General features: G+C 38.8%; 1 long non-coding RNA gene across 1 annotated transcript in view; it reads left to right on the plus strand.

Annotated features, from left to right (window-relative positions):
- LOC122462525 overlaps positions 1-26,020 on the plus strand; it is a 207,503-nt gene that overhangs the window by 109,323 nt on the left and 72,160 nt on the right. The window contains exons 5-6 of the long non-coding RNA XR_006285112.1: positions 6,395-6,527; positions 20,129-20,238. This is a non-coding gene — a long non-coding RNA (uncharacterized LOC122462525). The remainder of the gene's footprint in view (positions 1-6,394; positions 6,528-20,128; positions 20,239-26,020) is intronic.

Here is a 26,020-nt window from a genome sequence, read left to right on the forward strand (position 1 = left end):
GTTCTTTTTACACAAAACAATATATAACACCCTGCAACCAACAGCTGCAGAATTTCACCCAATTTATAGAGTTTTAGGAGTTTTGTTTTTACTTTTAAAGAATGATTTTGATGCACTAAAGTAGTATTACTGTCAAAGAATTGGTCACATGATCACTAACCACATTGTTGGATTTTATTGTATTTCCAAGCCATTTGCTATAATCATCAGTAAGCTATTGCTGTTAAAGTATGTTTTAAAAAAAAGTAAAGAAGAATATAATTAGAAAGGAAAAGGAATAGATTTGAGATTATCTATTACAAAACCTTTTCTTCAGAGACAAATGTGTTGAAGAATGATGACAACCTTCCATTAGTTCAATTAACTGATTCTATCCATGGCTTGTTTGTCTTATTGTAACAAGACAAAAACAAGTGTAGATTTCCTTTGAAACAATTCTTATATCAGTTGTTTCTAAAAGAAGCAGTTGTTCAGTTTGACAAATAACTATTTGGATGTAGACTGAACACAGGCTAGAAGACAAGAGCAGAATCTTTACGACAACTTAGAAGACTGTCTGGGAGTCTTTAACTCTAGGATAGATGGAGTTCATTCCAAAGCCCACTGCAGTTGATGAGAGTATCTCTCCTGATTTTGGTGGGCATTGGATGAGGTCCATGATGAGCAAAGCCTAAGATGAACTCCACCTTTCCCACATGTTCTGTGGCTGGTGCAGTGAAACATTAAAAATATAGGATGGTGAGCCAGAGTGCAGCTGAATTGCTACTGGAAAGGGTGACATTTCTTCTGTTCTTGGAGACTGTTCTTTGTGACTAAATCATGGTTGATTTAATTGGCTTTAGTGAGCAGAGTCCCAAATGCAAAGCCTGTTGGTCACGCTTCTGTGAAGAGCTCTGAGCATTTAGGAAATTTATAGTGGAACCCTAGCAACTTTTTAGAATTAATAATATCAAAAGACATTTACTGAAACATTGTAGAAATGCCTGGAAAAAAACGTGTATTAAGTGTTGACTTCAACTGCTCAGACAAAACATAAATAGTTGTTTGAAAAGAATGATATGGTCAGCTAAGAAACAAATTCATATAAGTAGTTCAAATGGTTGGAGGCTGAGTCATGCAGTTTACCTTGAATGGGTGTTCATTTGACTATAAGGAATTGTTTACACATACACTTATTTCTTGGCAAGCTGGTGTGTAAATCTAACCTTCCCTAGCCTGCTTGCACTAAGGGTCCATGCAGATCCTGCTGCTGTATACTAAAATTTGCTATGATCTACTTTTGTTTGAAAGTGGTGTAACCACACACTTTCTGGGTGTGGTGTTCTGTCCCATCTAGTGGCACCAAGACGACTTAGAGAGAGAGATTAATGAGTCTGCTCTACAGCCTTAGCTAACAGCCATGTGGGTTTTAGCTCATGCGGTAGAGGCTCATGCACTATGCTCTAGAAGTCCCAAGTTCGATTCTGCCTGCGGACGACTGGGGTCTGTTGGTACCACTAGATGGGACAGAACACCACACCCAGAAGGTGTGTGGGTTACAGTGGAGTAGATCAAAGTGCACTGTGGAAGTTTTAGTGCATGGCAGCTTGGTCCACAGAGACACTTAGGGCTTGTCTACATGGTGGAGTGATGCACATTACAGCACTGTGATGATTAAAGCACACTAGTTTGTTGTGCACTATTTGGACGATGTAGACTCTGCTGGCATGCATTAAATCTTCCCTAGTGTGCTTTAATGCAGCACTATGTTAAATTGGGCTAGGGAACATTTAGTGTGCAACAGCAGGGTCTACACGGATAATTAATGTGCAACACGTTAGTGCAGTGTAGAAATCACACCCTCATAGTGAGCATTTCCCCTCCATGTAGACAAGCCCAAAGTACGCAGCAGGCTAGCATAGGTTAGATGTATACTCCAGCTAGCTACAAACCAATTGTTCATGTTGACAAGGCCTAATAGACCAGTCCAACCAAGCCAATCTCAAGACGTCACCTATAGGGATCAGCTCAAATCACAACCTTATCTGTGGGTCAGTACACATACAATTAATACTGGAGAAAGAAGAGACCAGGAGCTCGCGCTAGATGAAGGCAGAGCCAGGGTAATCATTGTCATTCTGGGTTTGTTTGGTTGGGACAATCTGAAGCCATATGGACTTTGAGATGTATCATGTTTTGTCCAACTGCACTTGTTATACTTAATATAGAATGGCAGCCACCACTAAGTAATAAAAATAGATGATGTTTTGCTGGCTCACACTGGTATCCTTAACATGTAGTGTGCATTTAGGCACTGCTTGGACCAAATACAAATGACAACTTTTCCCCAGTAATGTTTTTCTGGTTAAAAATGTATAGAAGTCTTTACTTCTTTGTAATTGCTTTGCCTAGAAGTAGCACATTCCTGTTCCACTTGGAAAATACTTTAACTTGTGACATTATAATATTTTCTCTGTTCACAAACTTTCCATATTTTAGTCTAGAGCCTGCACACCTGAAGGAGTGGTATATTTCTGAGCAATAGTTTGTTAGTAGTAGTTTAAAAGCTGCACTAATCATCAAACACAAACATTAGTATCTCTGGGACTGTAACAGTTGCTGTACTCCAGACATAAATAGTTCTTTGTACATTGCTGAGCTTGTTAGTTTGTTACTCATGGGGTGATATGAATATTTGTATATTTGATTTATAAGTTCTTCATTAAGAGACTTGTCACTGAGGGAAAGCAATTTTTTCAGTAATGCGGAGAATACAATTTTCTCCCTCTAATATTTAACAAATACCAATGTTCTCAATTATCCCATCTTACTCCGGTCTTGGATCCTAGTTAAGAATTCATTACAGACTACTAGTAATAGTTGTTTTCATTTATATAGCACCAAATATTCAAGAATTTCAAAACACTGTACAAATATTTTTGCCAACGAAACACTCTTGTAAGGTAGATGGGGGAAATAGAATATAGAATGAAGTGTCACTTCATGCATCACTGGGGTGCGATGTAAAATACTACAAAATAGGTTAGAACAAGAATTGGAAAAGCAGTTGATTACTGGGTCTAAATGAAATTTCAATAATTAGCTGAGCTGGAATTTGTCCATGCTGAATGCCTCAGCTCTTATGAACAATGCTGTGAGATCTTTTTGTAGCCACACATAGTCAGGAACTCATTTTTAATATTGTACCTAAAAGATGGTGCCCCTAGCAATGCCACAGCACCTATATCCATACTGGGGCACAGGCCCATAGCTGACCATAATCTATGTGTTCCTTTTGGGTCATTAGCTAAATACGCAGCTGATGAGATCTATCAGGGTGCAGTACAGGATGTTATGGTGACTAGTTCCACAAAGTCCCTCTCCTATGTTATTCAAAAGCAAGGGAAGGAAGCATTGGACCCAAGATGAGTCAGACAGTTTGGGTGAAGAAAAGCTATGGTGAGTCAGAAAACTGCAAAGTGAGGAAGGGATAGGAGAAAGAAAGGAGGATTGGTGATAAGATGACTGGAAGCAGAAAGAAAAGGCTTTCTGAGAAGAGTTTTAAATGGAATTATTAACATGCACATATAGCTATAAAGCTTTGAAAATACAGTAATGCTGCAAAAACCCACCCATTTGTCTTACTGATCTAACTTACCCTAAAACAAAGGGGGAGGTAGAGGGAACCAGAGGTCGGATGTTGATGATTGGGTCTTGTCTACATTAAGAGTGCCATATTTTCCAGTGCACCATCTTGACAGCTGATAGCAGCTGGGATGTTCTTGCTGACAATCCGAAGCCTTAAACTCTGGGGAGGAGTGGGCTAGGAACAGTGCATTCCCACAGGAGGAACATGACTTTCAAATTTGCCCTCCCCGTTCATTCCACAGAACCTGAGTGGTGATTTTAAAATGTTGTGACTGCACCTAAAGGTTGTGTTGTGCATATATTGTATATATTAAAAACTTCTATTTGGGGCAGAAGTGGGGAGCAGAATTTAAGGGACTCAAAGTTGGTGACTCACATTATTGTACCCACATCCCTTTTTACTTCTTATATTGTCACTACACAACCTTTTCCCCATTGAGTGCTGGAAAAATAGTAGGTTTTGGTGGAGTTTATTGGGCCTGGACTTACCCCATGATGTTCCGCTTCGGGCTGTGCTGGATTCTGTGGCATGTGTTATACAGAGGTCTGATTAGCAGATCACAATGGTTTCTTTGACCTTGGAATCTATGAATCAATGTTAGTAGATAAAAGTTTGTACATTAGAAACATTCTGCTTGTTCTAACCATTCAATAAATTTTGACTGGAAAAAAATACGTTGGAAAATAAGTGTGTCCCCTTTCTGCAAGCTAGTGGCTCCTATTTTAAATGTACAGTGGAAAGGCACCACTTTATTGTTTATGTGCAGCATGTTGCTGTTTTGCACAACATAACCACATGCCTGGCCCAGCTCACAAAAACAGGCTCCCCGCTGAAGATTTAAAATAAAATGTACTGTGCATTTATTTTTAGACAGAAAAGAAAAAGTTAATTCTTCTCATTCACCAGGTGTTTAATAGAGCAATTTTTTCTGGTAGAAAGATGACAGATACTGTAAGGCAATGGAATGAATGATATATGGGTAGTAAGATTCTGATTTTGAGAAGGGAACTACCTAAAGACTGAGTGAGATTTTTGAGTGTTCTAAGCACTCACAATGAGAACCGGATTTTTAATAGTTCAGCTCTTATTTAAGTACCTCAGATAAAGTGGCCAGATTTTCAAATTTAATTGAGAATGGGAGTTGCTGGGCAGCACATTGAGCATTTGTGAGAGTCTGGCTGCTTTGTTTAGAGGTGAAAATGGGACCTGAGCTCTTTTTAAAAACTTGGTTGCTTATTTAGCTGCTTAAATGTTATTAGATGCTGAGGTCCTTTGAGAATCTGGCCCTGTACATTGAGTATTTAAAATCTTAAATAAGGTAGAAGCAGTCTGCCTGTTAATGTACATCCCATTAGAGTGCTAAAGCTTGACTGGGTTGGAACATTTGTTCATCGCAAAGTCCAGTCTTGAGGATATGGTAATCCAAACTTTGGACTGTTTTTTTCCTAAGGACTGTCTTACTGTCTTGTTTCTGATAAAATTTTTTGGTATGGTTACTGACCATTATGAGGCTGTTCAGCTGAAGGGGTGGTATACCCAGTAGGTCTGGTATCTGTTTATTGGTCCAACTTGACGTTCATATATTTCGTCTTGAGTTTACATTTTGTTAGATGCTGAAGGACCTTTGGGTATGAACACCTTAGTAGTTAAAATATATTGTTTTATAATAAAAAAAGGTATAGTGAGAGTGATGGGGAGCACACAGATTGAAGAGCTGTTTGTCCTCATCAGAGCATGTTTGCTCATACTGGCTTATGGTTGAAATGTCTCTTTTTAAGAACAGTTTGTGAAATGGGCTCTCTGACACACTTGGCGATTCCACTCTCTTTTTATCTGAAACAAAGATGTAAAAAGTACCTGACAATAAAATATAATTGAAGACACAAGATGCACGGTCCGTTTTCTACAATGTGAAGATAGAGTCTGGTTCATGTGGAGGCTGTTTGTCACTCCAAGTTCTCTTGCAGCCTAACAACAGCTGTATGTGCCAGAAGAAGGGAGTGAGAATACTACAGTTATTTACCATCACTACTTGCCTCACCAGCCTCATTCTCAGAAGTGTAAAGGAGACAAGCAGATGTGTGCTCTGAGATATTATCTCTCTTGGTGTGAAATGTTTTATAATTCTCAATGGTAATACAAATCCTGATCTGTTCTGCAAATGCTGTATTCATCCAATTTAACCATTCTAGCATGTATTATATTTTAAGCAACGTGTCATGAAAACATAGTAAACTATGCCTCGAGTAATATGTCTCAAAAGATAAGGTTCCACTTTCACAAACGCAATACTTTGGGCCGATTCTTCTACCTTTCCTTTGTTGCATAGTAATTTATTCTGAAAGTAGTCCCATTAATCTGAATGAGCATCATTGTATACATCTGGGCATATCTAGCACATAAGTGTTTGAAAAATTATTATAATATCAGATTAGCTCTACTGTTTACTGAAGCTCTAGCTTGAATCTAGAAATGTGTCAGGAATACTCATATTTCCTTACTGCATAACAAAAAGAAAATTTGATACACTGATAACTGGGTTTACTATTAATCTTAATTTGTAGATGTTCATTTAGGTTAAATTTGATTTTTGATCAGGTGTAAAAAGATTTTACAATAATATTTAAAATGTTTAAGTTGACTGTTATCTACTGTCCTTGTTATTAGTTGCAGATGAAATTTGGCCAAACATTGGCAAATCATTCCTAACCAAAGGATACTAGGATACTTCAGCAAAATTACACTGAATCTTTCTTTTAAATGCAGGATGGGACAATGGAAAACTTCATGTGATGACAGTTTATGTTCATCCTGCAAAACCTTTCCAAAGAGCCATTTAAAGGTTCCTTTCCCACTTCAGCTAAGAGAATCAACACATCGTTGGTCCTTGCTTCTGAAGGTATTGTACCATACCATGACTGTAGTGCACATGAATAAAATATCCTTTCCTAATTTTCTTTCCTGCTTTTGTAAACATTTACAGTTCCAATAGGATGGAAGCATGGTTACATTAGAATGAAATTTATGCTTTTTCATATGAGTTTTACATAATTCCCTTAAATATCTTTGAACAGACAGTCTATGGTAAAATAGATTGGTTAACCATGGCCACCATTTAGACACACAGGTTTACTATTCTGTACATTAGATTATGCCCCATTTAACTTTTTAACTCGTTTTTTGTGTATCCTATCCTATCCTAAACTACCTCCTCTTCACCCCATTAATGTGTATTATCTTTAACTTCTGCTAGCTTTCATAAACTGCCTTTCCCAACTTGCTCTAAAACAAATTTTGCACACTGTGTAAACTCAGAAACCCTTCCTTGTTTTATTATTATCAGTAACAGAACAGAGTTCAACTCAAACCCTCTTCCTGGGTTAAGTCGTTCTCAAGGTTCCGACAGTCTACCCCAGGCTACATCCTCTCTCTTTAATAACTCACTCTCACCTCCCTTATTTCAGGATAGGTTGAGGCAATGACCAGGCAATGAGTCAGAACCATTTAACCCTTTCCCAGCACAATCAACACTTGCTAACATAGTGGTGTGTTTCAGGCTACAAATATCAGCTTGTTGCAAATACATTTTTAATTTTCTGATCGTTCTGTGGCATAATATATGCTCTCTTGTGGTTTGTAAAATTTGATATTACTTTGTGGAAAAATAAAATATGCCAATAACAAAACATTATAACAATAAAGCAAGATGGTAGAAATGCCATAAAATTACATTGATGAACCTGAGAAAATTCCAAACAGCAGAAATCATCTTGTTAAGAAGTAAATCATGAAACATATCCATCAGCTTGTAAGAGAGTATGACTCATATCTACTAGCTGCAAGCTCTTCATTTGTCCTTCATTTTGCTGCAGTACTGTTGATTTAGAAATTGCTTTTGAGCAATTGTCTTAATTTAACTTTTAAAGTCTCTGGGTTATAAAAATGACAGTAATAGGTATATATAAAAGTTACATATTTTTGTCTCCTTCTTTGTAACAAACTGCCATCCAAGAACATTTGAAATGATAGCATACAGCTTCATTTTTTCCAATGAGCAGTAAAAATGACTAAACAGCAGAACAGTTAACATTATGAGTTGCAGTTAGGTATTGTGGTCCTAAATTGAGAACATGATAATAACTTTTCAGGATGTCCAATGTAGCTCTCAAGCCTGCCATAATGCATACTTTCATATAGTTTATCGCTTTAATATTATCCTGCTAGCTAGTTCAAATCATAGTATGATAAAATTCCTTTCAAGGAAATTCCAACAACATAATGAAGAACAATGTTTATATGAAACTTAATGATACTTTCTTTGGGCCAAAACTGAACATTTGGGCTGTTTACATTTCGTTAGCTGGTGATATACAAAGGCTAATCATTTTGGTCACGAAAAACAGCTTGTAACTTTTTAATTTATGTACATGTGCCAGAGGGCAAAACTGAAATTCTTTGCATTTCATTCTAAAATTGCACACTACAAACAACAATAAACAGTTTATTTCTGTGGGACTAAGAGACGCACCATGCAAGTTGAAATACCATAGTGCATAATTTCTGATCTAGATTTTCTTTTTTTTACAGTAATGGTGGCACTGGATTCTTACGAAGTTGGTAGGCATTCTTCACAGTCCATTCAGGATGCTGTAAACTTGAGAGCAGGTTCAGAAAATTAGAGATGCTACACAACCAAATGCTTCACTTAGTACATTTTAAAATAAATGAAGCTAGAGGGACAATCTAGCACAGTGGTGAGCTTACAGTATTGTTCATCTCTTCACTCATTCAGACACTTCTGCACTCTCTGTACTTTCCATACAAGGCTATTATGAAATCTGAAGGAAAACTGCACCCATTTTGCTTAGCCCCACAGTCTAAATGTTCACTAGGGAACTTGTGAAATCGATTTGGCTTAATAAATTTTTTAATTACAGTTGATATTTCTGAGACTACTGCTGAAAGAAATCATTGTACTGTAAAGAAATGTCTTGGTGAGACAGTGCAGGAGCCCAATGGAACATATTTTAAAACCATGTCTGCAATTTCAATAATGGTTCCCCCGATAACTGAAATGTAACCAACAGTGTTTAAATATCACAGATCTTTTTTGTTAATAACCAGTGCTTGGATGGTTGGCAGTGATAGTGTGTTCCAATTTTTTCTCCTGTTTTTCAGTCAGCAGCAATGAGAAGTGTGGGAAGCAATGAGAAGAAAAGTTATTGTTGCAAACAGGAGTTTTGAGAGAGAATTCTCATTAGACGGCTCCACAAATAGGTTCAGTGCCATGCTGTCCACCGCTCCCACCTCAAGGGTCCAAGGAAGGGTCTGTGGTCATACAGCATGACTGAGCTATGTAGCTCTAGCTTTATACCAATGAGTGGACAGGGCAAAGGATTTTGGCTATTAGTGTATTTACTGAACCTACATTGTTCTTGATATTATACTGCATGTAGTTGTCATTAGGTTTGAGAAAGATAGTTTCTTACTGTTGGATGCCAATCAAATAAAGTCTTTAACAGCTAGTCAATGTGAAAAGAATATTAAATATCCTCTCAAGCCCTAATCATGTAATCACGTACGCACATGCTTAAACACTCAAAGAGACTCACTGAAGACAATGGAACTTGTGTTTAAAGTTAAGTTTTGTCTAAATGTTTGCACTTTGATCAAATGCAATTGATTTGTACTCAGATGCATGTTTTTAGACTTTACCTTTTCCCAGGAGTTACTAATTAGTTTTTTAGGATTTACTCAGTTGTTGGTACTCAGCTGTCCTAAGAAAAATATTAATCTTTAGTTCAAATATACATTATTATTACCCCATATATCATGCTGGCAATTTAGCATTCTTGAACCAGAAAGATGAAATTAGAAACATCTTGAGAAGAGCCTTCTTGTTATCAATCATGTCATCTTGAACATGTTTAGAAGCTTGCTTCTGGCACCAGGAATGGATGTTTTATTCAAAAGAATGTATTTAAAGAAAGTGACAGTGCTTTTCAATTTCAACTTTTCAAACCCAGGAACTCTTTCAAGTCCTCCATGCCATGTGGATTCCAGCATTCCAATGATTAAGACCATTTTCAGTTATACCTGCTTTTTTCATTATTTTCTCATAGCTTTTTGGTAAATTTTCAGCACCCAGTGTGGGAAATTAGACACACAAATCCCTTGCAACTATGAATTAAAACTGCACAGACAGTGGGGGAATGGGCACATATCAAGAAGAACCAATACAAACTAGCCAAAACTTGAACAAAAGCTATTACAAGCTATGAAAAATGTAGACAGCCGTCTTTTTTATTGTTGTGAACCTCATACTTCCTACTTGCAGCCAGGGAAGTGAAATGCCCAAAGGATAAGAAGAAAAATTATTGTTGCAAACAAGGGTTTTGAGAGAGAATTCTCATTAGATGGCTCCACAAATTTCATGTATCCAAGAATTCCAGAGTTGTAACTGGATTTGGATAAACACGCAGACTCCTGGATTCTTGGCTGAAGTGAACGCTTCAATCTTTCCAACTTTGCATTTACCTAGTGCCCTTTAATTCTGATCTGAAATTCTCCCTCAGCTTCCAGTACTGGTTGTCAACACAAAAAAGATTACCATGGTCTTAAAATTTGTACAAACAAATTATCATTAGTAACTGAGACCCGTTTAACTCATTCAGATTTGATCTAAGTTTCATTTGGGCTTCATTCTTCACAGAATTCAGAATCAATTCATACAAATGGGAAGTGTTACTTTTCCCACCCATCTCAAATCTGAGTGTTTGCTCCTCTAACAATCTGATTGCAAGCCCAGGTGAAAATATGTTTTCAGTGTTTTGATACCATAATTGTATTTGGTTTTTTGCATGGCGAAAACCTGTAGTTAGCAGCTTTGCTCCTCGGAATGAATTCAATCATATAGATTCAGACTGAGAAAACAGACTTATGCTGAGTTTCTGTTAAACAAACAAACAAAAAACAAAGCCCTGAACCATAACTGACAATAAACATTTCTCTAAGATCTAAGTAGTTATACAGCCCATTAAGCAGAACTTAGAAGGCTGTCTGCAATAGTACCATCTGATGACTCACCATAATGTGCCACTCGCTACACCTTTCCTGGAGAAGAAAAAGAAACGTTACCAAGTTTACTAGTACCAGAGATATGAAATTTATTCTTAGTACTGAAAAAGTTGCCATTTAACTTCAAACCCTATTGAGATCTGAGTTTCTGAGCAAATATATACAGATTCAACCTCTCAGGTGTTTTTACAACAAGGTCATTGTGGATGTCATAATGATTGCCTATGTCTTTTATTTTCTCTGGGGATTCTCACAGTGAACCTTCAGTTCTGGTAAGCAGGTTTTGTAAACTTCTACTTGTGAAAAAAATAAACTGGTGTCTTGGTCTGGAAAGGGAGTTTCTTGAGTCATAATCAGAATTAAACTTGGCTTGCTGTAATTTGAGCCAATGTATTTGATTTTGCATTAAAATTGCCTGCTCCAGATAAGCTCTCATTGCAAGTGGGCTCTGATTGTGCCAGGTTGTCATTGCTGGCCATTGTGATTCTGTATGCGCACTCCACAGATCCACATACCCATGGGATCCAGAGTCAGAGTGGGCAGAGTTTAGAGTGAAACTCCTCCCAGTTTAGGAAGAAACAACTCTAAGCTGTATGGAGAACCTCTGTCCCCCACATAGAAATAACACATGATAGGCCACAGAGGTGCCCTTTTACTAAGAGGTGGAAGACACAGCTGGGAGACATGGGAAGAGAACACCTGAGAAAGGGAATTCTCACTCCCTAACCCAGCAGCTGGTGAAAGTGGTCGAGCTCAAGGGAGCATCTTCCAAAGGGTGCTGTACCACTTCAGCTACCATGTGTGCTGCCCATGAGCCCTTGGAAGCAGCCAGAGTAAAGTCCAAGTCAACCAGAATTCTTCCTAGTGTGCCCATTATGGTGTGACCCCTTCTCAATGTTCACAAAGCAGATATGTATTAAAGCGAGGTGTGTTAGTATGCTTTGTCTAGTTAGTTGTGTTCTGCAAAGGAAGATTTTTCCCAGTTGTCTGTACACGCATGTCAGTTAGAGAACTGAGGCAGGTGCAGATGTTTGAAGGTCAATGTCTGTCTCCTTAAGCAGCTGCACAGATGGCAAGTTCTACCTGTGAACCAATCTGAATTAACCTCATTGTTTTAAAACAATTAAGTTTCAGGAGCAATATGTGGCTAATTAACAGTACTGAAGCTTGGCATGGGAAGAGACTAGCTGTTCAATTTTCATTAAAAAATATATCAAGCTACATGACACAGTGTTAGATTGCTGTATATCAACTCCAGACAATGACATTGCTATAAATAGTATTAACAGTCTGACTTAGGAAAAAGCAAGAGAATTTACGAATGAGGTAGCAAATCATAGCTCAGATTTCAGCCTTCACCCATCCTGTTGTCAGAAAACATAGCTAATTAAGGGGAGAGGAAAGCTCATTAGCATGACATAAAATGGAGCTTCCATCCCAGATATTTAACAGGTCCCAACTTTTGACATACCCCGTAAAACTGCTTACTGATATCTCACGTAAAACGTTTTCAAGTGCTATGACCCCTATCCAGTAGCCCTTACTCAGGTAAGAAGACCCTTTACTTTAATGGGGATATTCACCTGAATAAGGATTGGAGGATCAGGCCCTATATTTGGAGAAAATTCTGCCTCTACTTTCCGTTTATGGGGGCAAGAGGGGTGAAAATAGAGGGAAGGAACTTTTCCATAAAAAGGCAGATCTATGTGATTAATGATCGGCTGCTTTAACTGCACGAACACCCCACTGGAAATCATAAGACCCAAACTTGGTGCCATCTATGGTATGTCAATGAGCATCGAGCTTTGTCACCATCTTATAGCTTCTTTCCCTTAGCTCTCTCTAGTCCTTCCAGTTCTCAGCTAGCCAGCAGCTACTGCACTATGAGGCTGAGTGCAGGCTGCAGGCACAGAGAATAGGAGAGAGTACGTCCTCCTTGTCTCCTACCAAGTTTATGCTCCACCCAGTGAGTTCTCCTACTCATCTCTATTGAGCCGTCATACCTGTAGAGGAGGATCCAGGACTTGGTAATGGTTAGAACCACTACCCCACCAGGTTAGTGGTTAGTAGACACTTAGACGTCAACTTTGTCATCCTGGCAAGGAGTCATCTCTTGGTGACCTGAATCAAGAGGGGTTACATCACTAAGCACAACTATCTCAGACAGCGTATGGCTCATCTGAGTAGGTCAGCCATACCCCTTGCTCTGTACACCTACAGTATAATGGCCACAGACCTACTGACAACCACATGAGATATGTATAAGGACACCACAGTCCAGGGCCTCACAAAAAAGTAAAGGTCTTAAACATGGATCTGAATTATGGAGGTGGCTCTGTCTGGGTCTAGTGAAAAGGAGATGTAGCTGAGTGTCATTAGCGTATTGAGGACATTGTCCAACAAATGCATTACAAACTCTTCTGCTAGCTTTACAAAGATTGACAGGACTTTGCCCTGTAGCACACCACAACTAAAAGCCCTCATGGTGGTGGAGCAGTCACCCAGAGCCAGTCTCTGGCCTCTGCTCCCTCTGCAAGGCATGAGCAAATTAGTGTTTGTGTACTCTTGCCCTGACATTTAGGGATGGGGCCTTGTGTGTGGCCAGAGGTGTGACCTGCTAATTGGGCCAACCCTGAGTCTGCTTCACTAGACATTGGGCTTGATAGGAAGGTGTCCCTGTCCCCAGGTGATTCTGCCTTTGTTTTCACATCTGTTTCCCAGATGTGAGAGTTGGCCATTTTAACATTCTTTTCCTATTAGCAGAGGCAATAGATGAAATGCTTGCAATTAGACTTTAAAATTAAGCTCCTTTTTGGAGAAGTACTAGAAAATAAATTCTGCATTTGTCTTATTATTGAAAAACAATAGCTTATTTTTCAATTGTAGATAAATAAAATAGATAAATTTGACAGGAATGCTGAAAAGACCTTCACTAGCTTTATGAATCATATCAGAAAAGTATGAAAACCAGAACATCTTTAAAAGTAGTATGAGGAGCATCAGACACTTAAAAAAATGTATACATTACTCAATCCAATTTAAATCAAATAGGCTTTATGTCTTTTCAGGTAGTTGCTTTCTAATTGGAACTGCATCCATTTGAATTATTGCTTTTAGAGGAAAAAGGATGAGAGACCACCTTGATTTGTAGCTTGATTTTCCCCACTGGTTATATGAAGAAGTGAGAAGCAGTCAATAAAGATAGTACTTTTAAGGCTGAACTGAATATAGAAAGCTAAAGCCAATAATTTGTCACTAATTATGTCTGATAGGGATAATTGCTCCCATTATATAACACCCTTTTATTTATCACCTTTCTAAAGCGTTACCATAGAAATCAGAAGGTTACACACACATATTTATTTGAGACACACTTATAGCTGCAAAAATAAATAAATAAATAAAATAAATAAATACATCCACATTTAATTTGTATTGCAAGTATGTCACATTTCTTGTTTTTATGAAGCTTTTAACTTTCCAAGTTATTGTAATTGAAGTTCCTCTTCTGACATCTGAAATGTATAGTAGTGGCATTGAAACGATTTCAGAGAGACTGTTCATAAATTTTGCATGGAAGTTTTTATCTCTGACCCTAACCACTCAACATCTATCCTTGTTTTATCCTCAAAGCTTTAAAAATAAACGCTTTTGATTATATGGGAAAAAATTATTAAACTGTGGAAAGTGCTGGTTCTTCATGTGCAGCAATGACCCTTCTACATACCTAGGTATATAGATGATAAAAATGCATAGATTCTAGTATTACAAGGAAGTGCTTGAGTCATCGACCAGTGCTACTCAAAGTGGTGGTCTGCGGACCGGTGCCAGTCCGCAAGCCATCGGCTGCTGGTCTGCGCGCACATTTGAAAAAAAAAATTTGCCGGTCCGCCACATCAGATAGCTTGAGAAGCACTGATCTAGTCTACCTTTCTACAAAAGTGAAGCACTGGAATCCTTCTGCCATCCATCTGAAAAGGGCAAATTGTCCCCATGGATGCACACATGGAGCTCCAACTGCAATCAGTTTGAACCCCAGGCATTCATCTGAAGGCAGATTTTGGTCACAAGTTTTAACTTTCTTTGGAATGTATCCAGTGATGTTGTGTTATGGTTCTTTCCCTGGGGGCATGATTCCTGTGCCTGAATGAGCTCTCTCTTTAAAATGTGTCCCTGGTTCCTAGTGTGAACTTTTTTTTTTCTAGCTGCAGTCCAATTACTCTTGGGCTTTCCACAGCTGACTATCCTGAGCAATTCCTTCCTTGTGTTGTTTTCATATTTACAACACTTTGCCATATCTCCTGTCTGCTGCGTCTTTGCGCTGCTACCTAGCTCCTCAAATACAATGGCCTACATCCTCAGCTGGTGTAAATTAACTTAGCTTCACACTGGCTTGGTGTAAGTCAGTGGAGCTACCACAGATGTACAGCATCAGAGGATCTAGAATAGTATCTTTAATTGTTTTTATAGCACTTCTCCAGGCAATCAAGGACATTACTGTACTGCAGAACCTCAGACTAAGTTGCAGTCTTAGGAGAAAATTCAAACTTTGGTTGCATGGAGACTCCCATGGATTTAAATAGATGCTCTGTGCACACATGCAAGGGTACAATGTAACCTTTCCTGAGACTGAATAGAGAAGAACGATCATTTATCTAGGCTTATGAGATATACCAGGATAACATTTGCTTTTTTTGGCAATAGGTTAATGCTGGATGTCAGGTTTATTTCTTACTTTCCCTACCCCCCAATCAACGTAACTAAGGCAGAAAAATTAGAACAGCTAACAGTAAATAAATAGATTAAATGAAATACAGATGAAGGGGTGGAGAGAGAGATGCATTAATTTTGTTCTTTAAATGCTACCAGATTGCATCTAGTTTTCAAATGTTTTCTGGGGGAGGGTTTCCAAATCTGTCAAATTAAGCCTGTTTCCTTGGTAACTATCTCACTCTCCCAACCTTCTGTAGGGACAATTACTTCTCTTTGCTATGCAAAAGGAAAAAAAAGAGAGGGAACAGGAGAGCCCAAGTGGGCAAATACCATATGGCTGAGGGGGGCTATGGGCCTAGAGCTCAGCATGGTTGGGCCTGAGTTAGGGAGCAGCCACTACATATGCTTTCCTCCTAGTGGCTATGATGCTGCTCCATCTGGATGCAGGTTTCAGAGTAGCAGCTGTGTTAGTCTGTATCCGCAAAAAGAAAAGGAGTACTTGTGGCACCTTAGAGACGAACAAATTTATTTGAGCATAAGCTTTCATGAGCTTTTGCATATACCATAAACTGCAGGCATAAACAAAATAATATGGATGTCTTATTTTCAGATATGGGAGTTCAGACAATATTTACTACATTCTACCCTTTGTGACTGCAGTTAATCACATAAATTTATGCCTAGAGTTCAAGTGGAGGCTCATTTGAAGATGTGGCCCTTAGAGTTCAAAAGTGTTCTTTACAACAAATATACAGCCAATGCTTTCTTCTTTATTGTGCCAGAAAAGTAGAATTAGGCAAGGCTTCAGTGTTCTAAACCTCAGTAAACTTCTACACCTTGGTAGACTTTTCCTCCATTTCTCCCCCAAACTTTAGTTAGGGCTTGAGGCCTTTGGGAGCTTTCCATCGCAAGTTAAAATCATAGTTTTCTTTCTCATCTGTCATGACCAATTTAGAATATTGCTCTGAAGACCTTCTCCACCTAAGTCTGGCAGGATAGTCTGAGCTTTACAACACTAATGGCAGTCGGCTGTCCCATATGATGATGTGTATCCTGCACATTATATCTCACTTGGTTGCTTTTCTGTGTGTAAAGAACCAGTTTGCCCATTTCTAATTCATTGAGATAGGCTCTCTCATGAGTCTTTCTTACTGCAACTGTAATGCCTATAAAAAGTGAGAGCCTATTATAACGGAGAGCCTAAAAACTATTCTTCTCTCTTCTCATCCCAGCAGCTGAATCCTGTCCGATTAACAAACAGATTTATTTATTTAAAGGAAACAGTTATTGTCTTCAACCTTCCCTACCTTCTGAGCTGCAGATTCCTGTAATCCCAGACCTAATTTAGTTATATTTTTTATATAACGGAAATAGATTTTTGGTAGTGCACCTCTCACATAAGCAGAAAAAGAGTGGGTGTCAGAAATTACAAGGTGCAGTAATACAACAGAATGGGGGCAGCATTGGTTATGTGTTAGAGGAAGCATGTGCTGTTGTTATAAAAGATATATCAATGATTTCTTTTTCTGTATTCTTCCTACTTGATCCATCTTTCTTCAAGTTCAGTTGTTCCCCCTGGTTGACAGAAATGTTTCATATAATGTTATATAAAGCTAGGAAACTGACTTGTCCTCAGACATTTCCCATATGGATTGCCCCGTCTTTCTGATCATTTCAGACTATTTCTTCTTCTGGGCGTGAATCAAGACTGAGGTGCTCAGTGATGGAATCATCAGCAGTGCACTTATAGAAAGAGCAACTCCATATTCGTGACGCATGATCAGTCAGACATAAATCTAATGAGATAAATGTTCGTGAACTTGGTCATCAGAGTTTGTGTCTCGAAAGGTTTACTTAAAAGCCACAACCCTTTGTTTCTTGAGATCATCCGAATGCTTTATCTATAGCTAAGAAGACAAACTACAATCCAAAAGACTACGTAGAGAGTAAACGGGAGGCTAATGATACCTCCAGTGTGCATATCACATTTACTTTGACTTTTATAAAGAGGTAATTTGCAAGAGTGGAGATAATCCCACTGTATTTTATAATTTAAATGTCAGTTGGAATGTATGCTGACATGCAACTGATTAACAGCAAACTTTGGTGGCAAATTAATTAGTATTTAATCCAGAGGCTGTATTAAGAGGCAATGTGATAAAAATAACTTTTTTTCTCCCAATAGTTGTTCAATTCAAATGCACAAACTATCTCTGTAATTTTTTGGAGTTTTGTATGTTTTATTTAAAAAACTAAATAATCATCTCTAGTTTATATAAAAATAGGCGTAAACACAACAAACAGTTACAATATAACTTGGATGGGAGTATTTTAATGGATTTAGAAGTGAAGTTCTTATGATGAAGGAGTAATTGTAAATTTTTAAAAGAAAAACAAATGCCAATAAACGTGGCAAAAATCTGGCTTTTTATTTGTTGATCTGAGCATCTTTTTTTTATTATTATTTATTTTCCTCTCTCTCTTCATTTCTTCCTGCCAAGAACAATGTGTGTAGTATTTAGAATATCATTTATCGTTCAACACCTCTTTGTTTCCACTTGGAAGTGTATGTGACTGTAAAAAAGATTTCTGTGCTCCTACATGGATTTTTGTGTAAATATTTTATTTTATTGCTTTCCCTTCTTCCTTCAAAATCCTTCCATTTGATTCTATCTTACTGGAACCCATAATGATATTCTCCTTTGCTGATAAGGTTTATTCTGCTTCATGCTCCCTGTTGGAAGAGTTGTGCCACTGTGGAAAGAAATTAATGTAGATTTCTAATGACTATGGCCTCTATTCAGCAGGAAGGATCTCCCAATTTGGCATTTTGGAAAAAAGCAACTGAGCAGAAAATGAGAGTGGACAATGGAGCTATCTGTCATCAGTGTCCATAAGTATCTGTCTGTGTAAGAAATTATTCAAAGGCATTTTTTTTTTATTCGATAGGACCACACATTTCTATACTGATGGCCAGGGTCACTAGTATGTGCCTGTTTCCCTGGTAAGCCAATTTGGCAAACTTTTTTTTCCAACTACTTAATTCCTTTCTAGTAGCATGCATTCAGACAAGGACATTATGCCTTAAATCAACAGTTTAACTTCCTTTTCAGTTCATTATTACTGATCTGCTTTGTTATTTCTAAAGCATGTTTCCCAAAATATCAGGGTGCTGCCCACGGAGAACAACAAACACAGCAATGCGCACAACATTGAATCAGAAGCTAGTATAAAAGAGAGAGGTATCACAATAACCCCACCCACCTTAAACCAGGAAGAGTGAAAGTAATGTAACCTACACCAAAACTAATGATCATAACAAACCTTCCCTCTGAAATAATGAGAAGATAGACTGAAAAACTGAAAAACTGTCTAGGCTATTTTATATGTTCTGGAAAACTCAGTGTAGTAAGCAAGATTGATCCTCAAGAACAATCAAAATTTCATTTACTGTGACTTATTGGGTTGCATAAGATGTGGTAGCATTTTAGGTTGCATATACCTGGATTGAGGGGACTTTTGTGAGATCAGGCCATTGTGATTTGCTTTTCAGAGTACTTGTCTACATGAGAATGAATCTTATCAAAATGTAATATGGAAACTTAAATGACGAGGTTGGTTTTGGTCCTTAATCTCAAGCATGTGTTTTGTAATTGCCTGCATGTACTATTATGACATGCCATCATAATCTCTGTAGCTGTGTTATAGTGCTTTGTATAGATCAGGGGCGATTCTGAAAATAGATTCATATCAGTGTAATTCTTGTAAACAAATTATTTCTAATGCTTGGACATTTGTGATTTTTCTTGAAAATCTAATAAAATTCTAAGACTAGATCCTTAGCTGTTGTAAATCTGTACAGCTCCATTGAAGTCAACACGGCTGACTTCACATCACACGATTTACACCAGCTGAAGATCTTGTCTGTACACTGGAGAACAGTAACAAAAATTAACTATGAATAAAAGCATGATCCCCTCCACCCCGCAAATGAAGTTATCCCTTAGAAAGCATGGAGGGATGTCCCATGGTTTATGTTGTCTGTACCGACTGACCATTTAAATAGCTAATGCTGTATTGCCCTTAATGATATTTGTACTCTGTGACTCTCCTCCTCTTAAAAATATTTTTCAGATATTGCAAACTTTCTTCTGAGGCTGCCTGGCCTATTTTCAACAATCCAAGTCAGACCTACTGTTGCTAAATGTCAGCAATGCAATCACGCACACTAGGAATCAACACCTCCTCTCTCTCTGTCTGTCTCCTTCCTCCACATGGCAAATGGCAAGTTTGCAGGAAAAGCACAACAGTCTCTCTCGTTCTCTCTTGTTCTCTCTCTCTCTTCCCTGCTCCCCCAGTACTTCTTGTTATTTAATGGATGTGAAATATCCACAGAATATCCCTCTCATACCATTTCCAGTGTCAGCCAAGCCAAGAGAGACACGTTATTTGAGAAAAGATCATTCAGTCCAAACATAAGCTAAAGCTTGCCCTGAAGTCAATGGACACTTTCCAGAGTGTGAGCTCTCTTTACAGGCTTGGTTTCAGTCTGAGGTAAACGTTTTAGAATATATTTTTATCTTACTTAATTTGCCCTGATGCCTACCAGGGAAAAACTGTCCTGAACTTTTACTCCACACTCCAACCAAACCTTTTATGGTCATTTTAAGGTTTGGTTGATTCCAATTACTTGTTGTTTTCCATTTTCAGACTGCCCTTGTACTCTCTAGTGCAGTTTCCAGCTTGAAGCAGGAGTGTCAAAATACCAGGAGGAAGCCTGTCTTTGTGAGGTCTACTGCCCAATTCTACAGAACCAACAGGTGTGGATAGTTCAGATAAGCATCCAAACGTCCCTAATATATAAGTTTTGCTCATTGCTAATGTCTACCATAATGGTGAATGGTTGAGGGTTCTGACTTTTAAGTGTGCTGGTGAAATCTAAGCTGAACTGAACTGAACTGTCAGGAGACAGAAAGTGCTGCCTTATGGCTTATCCCTGTTGCAATTTCATGCATAATGTTCCAAGCTAATTATCCAAAAAGCAAGAAATAGTGTTGTAGCATACACCTTTAAAAACTGCTAGGAAATCTCCACCTAATTTGAGACTTTGTTCTGATTCAGATTTATGGCATGGAGCAAGACATTCAGAATCACCCCAAACTTATGCTGGCTGGGAATTTTCAATCTTGGAGCACTGTCAAGATGTTTATTTTACAGGATCTCATCCTTTCATAGTACGATACTGCTCAATTAAATATTTAATGAACTGTTCACTAGTAGGATCTCTTTTATGAAACAAAGAAAACCCTTGCTCAGGTATTCAGTAGGGCTGTCAAGCGATTAAAAAAATTAATCTCGATTAATCGCGCGATTAATCGTGCTGTTAAACAATAATAGAATACCATTTATTTAAATCTTTGTGGATGCTTTCTACATTTTCAAATATGTTGATTTCAATAACAACACAGAATACAAAGTGTACAATGCTCACTTTATATTTATTTTTGATTACAAATATTTGCACTGTAATAAACAAAAGAAATGGTATTTTTCAATTCATCTAATACACATACTGTAGTGCAATCTCTTTATCACTAAAGTTGAACTAACAAATGTAGAATTATGTGCAAAAAATAACTGCATTCAAAAATAAAACAATGTAAAATTTTAAAGCCTACAAGTCCACTCAGTCCTTCTTCAGCCAATCACTCAGACAAACAAGTTTGGTTACTATTTGCAGGAGATAATGCTACCTGCTTCTTGTTTACAATGTCACCTGAAAGTGAGGACAGGCATTTGCATGGAACTATTGTAGCTGGCATCGCAAGATTTTTACGAGCCAGATGTGCTAAAGATTCATATGTCCCTTCATGCATCAACCACCATTTCAGAGGACACGTATTCTGCTCGATAATGATCCAAAGCAGTGCGGACCAACGCATGTTCATTTTCATCATCTGAGTCAGATGCCACCAGCAGAAGGTTGTTTTGTTTTTTGGTGGTTCGGGTTCTATAGTTTCCGTATCTGAGTGTTGCTCTTTGAAGACTTCTGAAAGCATGCTCCACACCTCATCCCTCTCAGATTTTGGATGACACTTCAGATTCTTAAACCTTGGGTCAAGTGCTTTAGCTATTTTTAGAAATCTCATATTGGTACTGTCTTTGCATTTTGTCAAATCTGCAGTGAAAGTGTTCTTAAAATGAACATGTGCTGGATCATCATCTGAGACTCCTATAACATGAGATATATGCAGAATGCGGGTAAAAGAGACCAGGAGACATATAGTTCTCCCCGAAGGAGTTCAGTCACAAATTTAATTAACACATTATTTTTTTTTAATGAGCATCATCAGCATGGAAGCATGTCCTCTGTAATGGTGGCCAAAGCATGGAGGGGCATTGAGGTATAGAATCATAGGACTGGAAGGGATCTCAAGAGGTCATCTAGTCCAGTCCCCTGCACACATATGAATGTTTAGCATTTCCAGCACATAAATACCTTGCAACGCTGGCTACAACAGTGCCATGCAAATGCCTGTTCTCACTTTAAGGTGACGTAAATACGAAGCAGGCAGCAGTATCTCCCGTAAATGTAAACAAACTTTTTTGTCTTAGCAATTGGCTGAACTAGAAGTAGGACTGAGTGGACTTGTAGGCTCTAAAGTTTTACATTGTTTTGTTTTTAGTGCAGTTATGTAACAAAAATCTACATTTTCATAATAAAGAGAATGCACTACAGTACTTATGAGGTGAATTGAAAAAATACTATTTCTTTTGTTTATCATTTTTACAGTGCAAATATTTGTAATAAAATCATAATTTAAAGTGAGCACTCTACAATTTGTATTCTGTGTTGTAATTGAAATCAATATATTTGAAAATGTAGAAAAACATCTACAATACTTAATAAATTTCAATTGATATTCTATTGTTTAACAGTGCTATTAAAACTGCGATTAATTGCGATTAATTTTTTGAGTTAATTGCATGAGTTAACTGCGATGAATCGACAGCCTTAGTATTCAGATTTTAAATTTCACCCTTATTACGATGCATATAGGTATCAGGAACATCATTTAGTTTAAGTAGGGCTATATTATTCATCAAAGTACAATCTTGTAAAAGGATTTTCATTGAGTTGATCAGTTACATTTGACTTTACTGACAGACTGAGTCGAGTGTCTTTTCATTTTGCAGATTGATTGGAATGTAAGATTAATTTAGTGGATTCAGAGTCACTTTGCTATAAAACCTTTTATCTGTATACTTTTTTTCCTGGAAAATCGTGAAGACTGATGCTATCTTTTTATAGAGAGCGTAGTAGAACAATATATGGTTATCCTGTATTCCTTTCTGATATAATTATTAAAAAACACAAATTATTATACTACAATTAAATTACCAGTAGTGGAACTGCAAAGCCCCCACAGATAAAGATGCTTCATCGACTGTTTATCTGTGAAATCTAAACCAGGAACAAACAGCAGTTTTTCCTTTTATACGTTGTTGAGGCACTTTTGTGTGTTGTTCTGATTTCAGTGCTATTTTAGAGGAGCCGTCCTTCTGTTTTTGGATGGAATCAAATAGTATCTGCAGGAGAATGCAGACAAATAAAGCACACGACCCATCTAGTATGAGTCAGTTAACATTTCACGTAGAGCCTCACCTCAAGATATTAAGCTGCAAGCAGATTTATGTAACCAGAGTCTAAGATCCTGTAGAAGGCAATATTGCCAACCTGAAGTGTTCAGAATTATGAATCAGGTCTCCTAAAATCAATTGATTGGCTTAAAAATAATGATACTTAAAAAAAACATTTTGAGCTCTTTTTATTTTCCTTCTGGTTTCTGAATCTTTAGGCGGTACGTGCTTCATGTTTCCAAGCTTTTTTCTGCAACCAGGCTACAGTACTTGGGAAGCAATAACCACAAACAATGGGATCCTAAACACTGTGGGATTGGATTATGCCATCCAATTCCTGTCTATTCCCCCTTCCCACTCCTTACCCCCATCATATTTCAGGGACCCCTCTCACAAGTCACTGCTCCTTCAGTAGATCCAGACTCTTTGCACTTAAACAGGATAGAAGAAGTGCCTCTTGAATATCAGCAAAGGGATTCTATTCCCACAAGTATTTGATCCACAAGTTCAAGGGAGTAGGTTGGGAAGTGCATCTGGGGACATTAAAAGTTCAGGGTTTGAGAACAGAACAGGAAGTATCTCTTCATATCAATGCTCTGGAGCTTCAAGACATTTACAATATGTGCCATGTCTTTCAGGCACAGATCAAGGGCACAGCAGTTCATATCCTCACAATCAATACAATCACAATGTATTTTGTAAGCAAGGCGGGAGGAGCCTTTTCCAATTAGCTTTGTCAGGAAGGAGTAAAGTTTTGGCAATTGTGCATTATGGAAAACATCATTTCCACAGGTTCTCAGAATCATTTGGCTGATCACCTCAGCAGGAACTTCTCCAGACATTGTGAGCAGTCTCTGAAAAGCAATTTTTAAGGAATGGGGGCATTCTGACGGTCAACCTATTTGCAATGAAAGCCAAAAAGAAATGAAGTCAATATTGCTCTCGAATGGGCTCTTTAACTGATGCTTTCTGTTTGAATTGAGGATCAGTCCAGATGCATGACTTCCCCCTGATCCCGCTCATCCCTGGTGATTCTCAGACTGAAGCTGGATCATGCCAAGTTGATACTCATTGCATTGGCTTGGCTGAGACAATGCTGGCTCTCTGAATTTCATGGTCTGTCTGTTGCATGGGTGGGCAATAATTTTTGCAGGGGGGCCACTCCACAAATTTTGGTAAGTTGTCACGGGCCGCACATTTCTACTGTATTAATGGAGAGGGTGAGGGGTCTTGGAGGGAGTTTGGGTGCAGGATGGAGCTCTGGGCTGGTGGAGAGTGTTGGGGTGCAGGAGAGGGTGAGGGATGTGGACTCTGGAAAGGAGTTTGGTGCAGGAGGGGGCTCCAGGCTGGCGCAGGGGATTGGGTTGCAGGTGGGGGTACAGAGTCTGGGAGGCAGTTTGGGTGCAGGAGGGGGTTCTGACCTGGGGGAGATATACAGATTCACTATAGCTTTTTTCTTACTAGTGCATGTCCAATTTGCTGTTATTTCCATTGGTAAATCATGTTATGTAGACCTATTCATAATGGACCAAATTCTCTGGTTTTGAGTGAGCAAAACTCCAGCTTGGCCCAATGTTTGCAAAAGATTAACACAACAAAAAGGACATTTTGGAAGACTTTCTTGTAGTTTTCTGCACACTATAATTCTCTAATTTGGTTCCATTGTTTTAGTTCTTTAATTATTTCTGCTAACACTTATATCCCACATCACCTTTGAGAGGAATGTATCTATATTAAGAAAATACATAAAAGCTGGCAAATAAATTGTCTTTTGCGGTTGTTCAGTTGTACAGGAAATGATTAGTGTCAATAATGGAGGAAGGAGACTTTGAAACAGGACTCTGTGCTTTACCGTTGTGATATCTTGGAAAATCTCACCTGTTGAATGAGTCTGAAAAAAACCTGGCAAGCATAAATCAATAGGGAATTTAAAGACGTGGACACATTTTAATAAAAAAATGATGCACTAGAGATCTTTGCTGTGTAAGAGAAGATGATTTGGAGGAGAATTATATGTCTTTTTGGGGGGAAAGGAGGTTAAATAACAGTCCACTGTTTTGCAAAAGAAGAAACAACATTGACAGATAGGAATTGGATTGACTCAACATTGACAGCTCACTCATAAGATGACCTAAATGCCTGCACAATAAGAAGGTGTAAGGCAATGGTTCTCAACCAGGTGTCCGGCATGCCCTGGGGGGCCGCAAGCGGATTTCAGGGGGTCCGCCAAGTAGGGCCAGCATTAGACTTGCTAGGGCTCAGGGCAGAAAGCCACAGCCCCATGGGGCTGAAGCCCAGGGCCCTGAGCCCTGCCACCTGGGGCTGAAGCCTGAGCAGTGTAGCTTTTCAGGGGCCCCTCTGGCATGGGGCCCCAGGAAATTGCCGTGCTTGCTACCCCCTAAAGCCGGTCCTGGCTTTTATATGCAACCCTCCCTCCCCCAGTTATTGTGATACAGGTGGGCCATGGAGTTTTTATAGCATGGTGGGGGGCCGGCTCAGAAAGAAAAAGGTTGAGAACCCCTGGTGTAAGGCACTCCTTACTTCCCTTTGCGGCTACTTGCATCATGGGTCACAATGAGGGGGTGAGGAGAGTGGCCAATGCAGAACTCCGATCCCCCTCCTGCATAGGTGGGCAGGGCAAGATCAGAAGTGGGTGGAGCCAAGGAAGTGGGAAGTAAGCTGCATAGGCACGGGAACTAGGGCTGCAGATGGTGCTGCAGCACCCCCACGTCCCCCGGGATTCCTGGCTGCCACCCCCGCACACCCAGGGTCCCAGCTGCCAGCCCCATGCCCAGGGCTTTGCTCCCAGCCTCAGTTCTGGGTGTGTGGGTGTGGGTGGGTGGACCGGGGTAAGGGGCTGGCTTTCAGCACCCATACTATTAAAAATGTTCCAGCGCCACTGATAAGCTGTGCAGGAAAAAAGGTGAGCACATCATACTTCTCTTACAGAGCAAGGGGGAA

This window comes from Chelonia mydas, chromosome 12 (genome assembly GCF_015237465.2).
Source record: "Chelonia mydas isolate rCheMyd1 chromosome 12, rCheMyd1.pri.v2, whole genome shotgun sequence".
NCBI classification, from domain to species: domain Eukaryota; kingdom Metazoa; phylum Chordata; order Testudines; family Cheloniidae; genus Chelonia; species Chelonia mydas.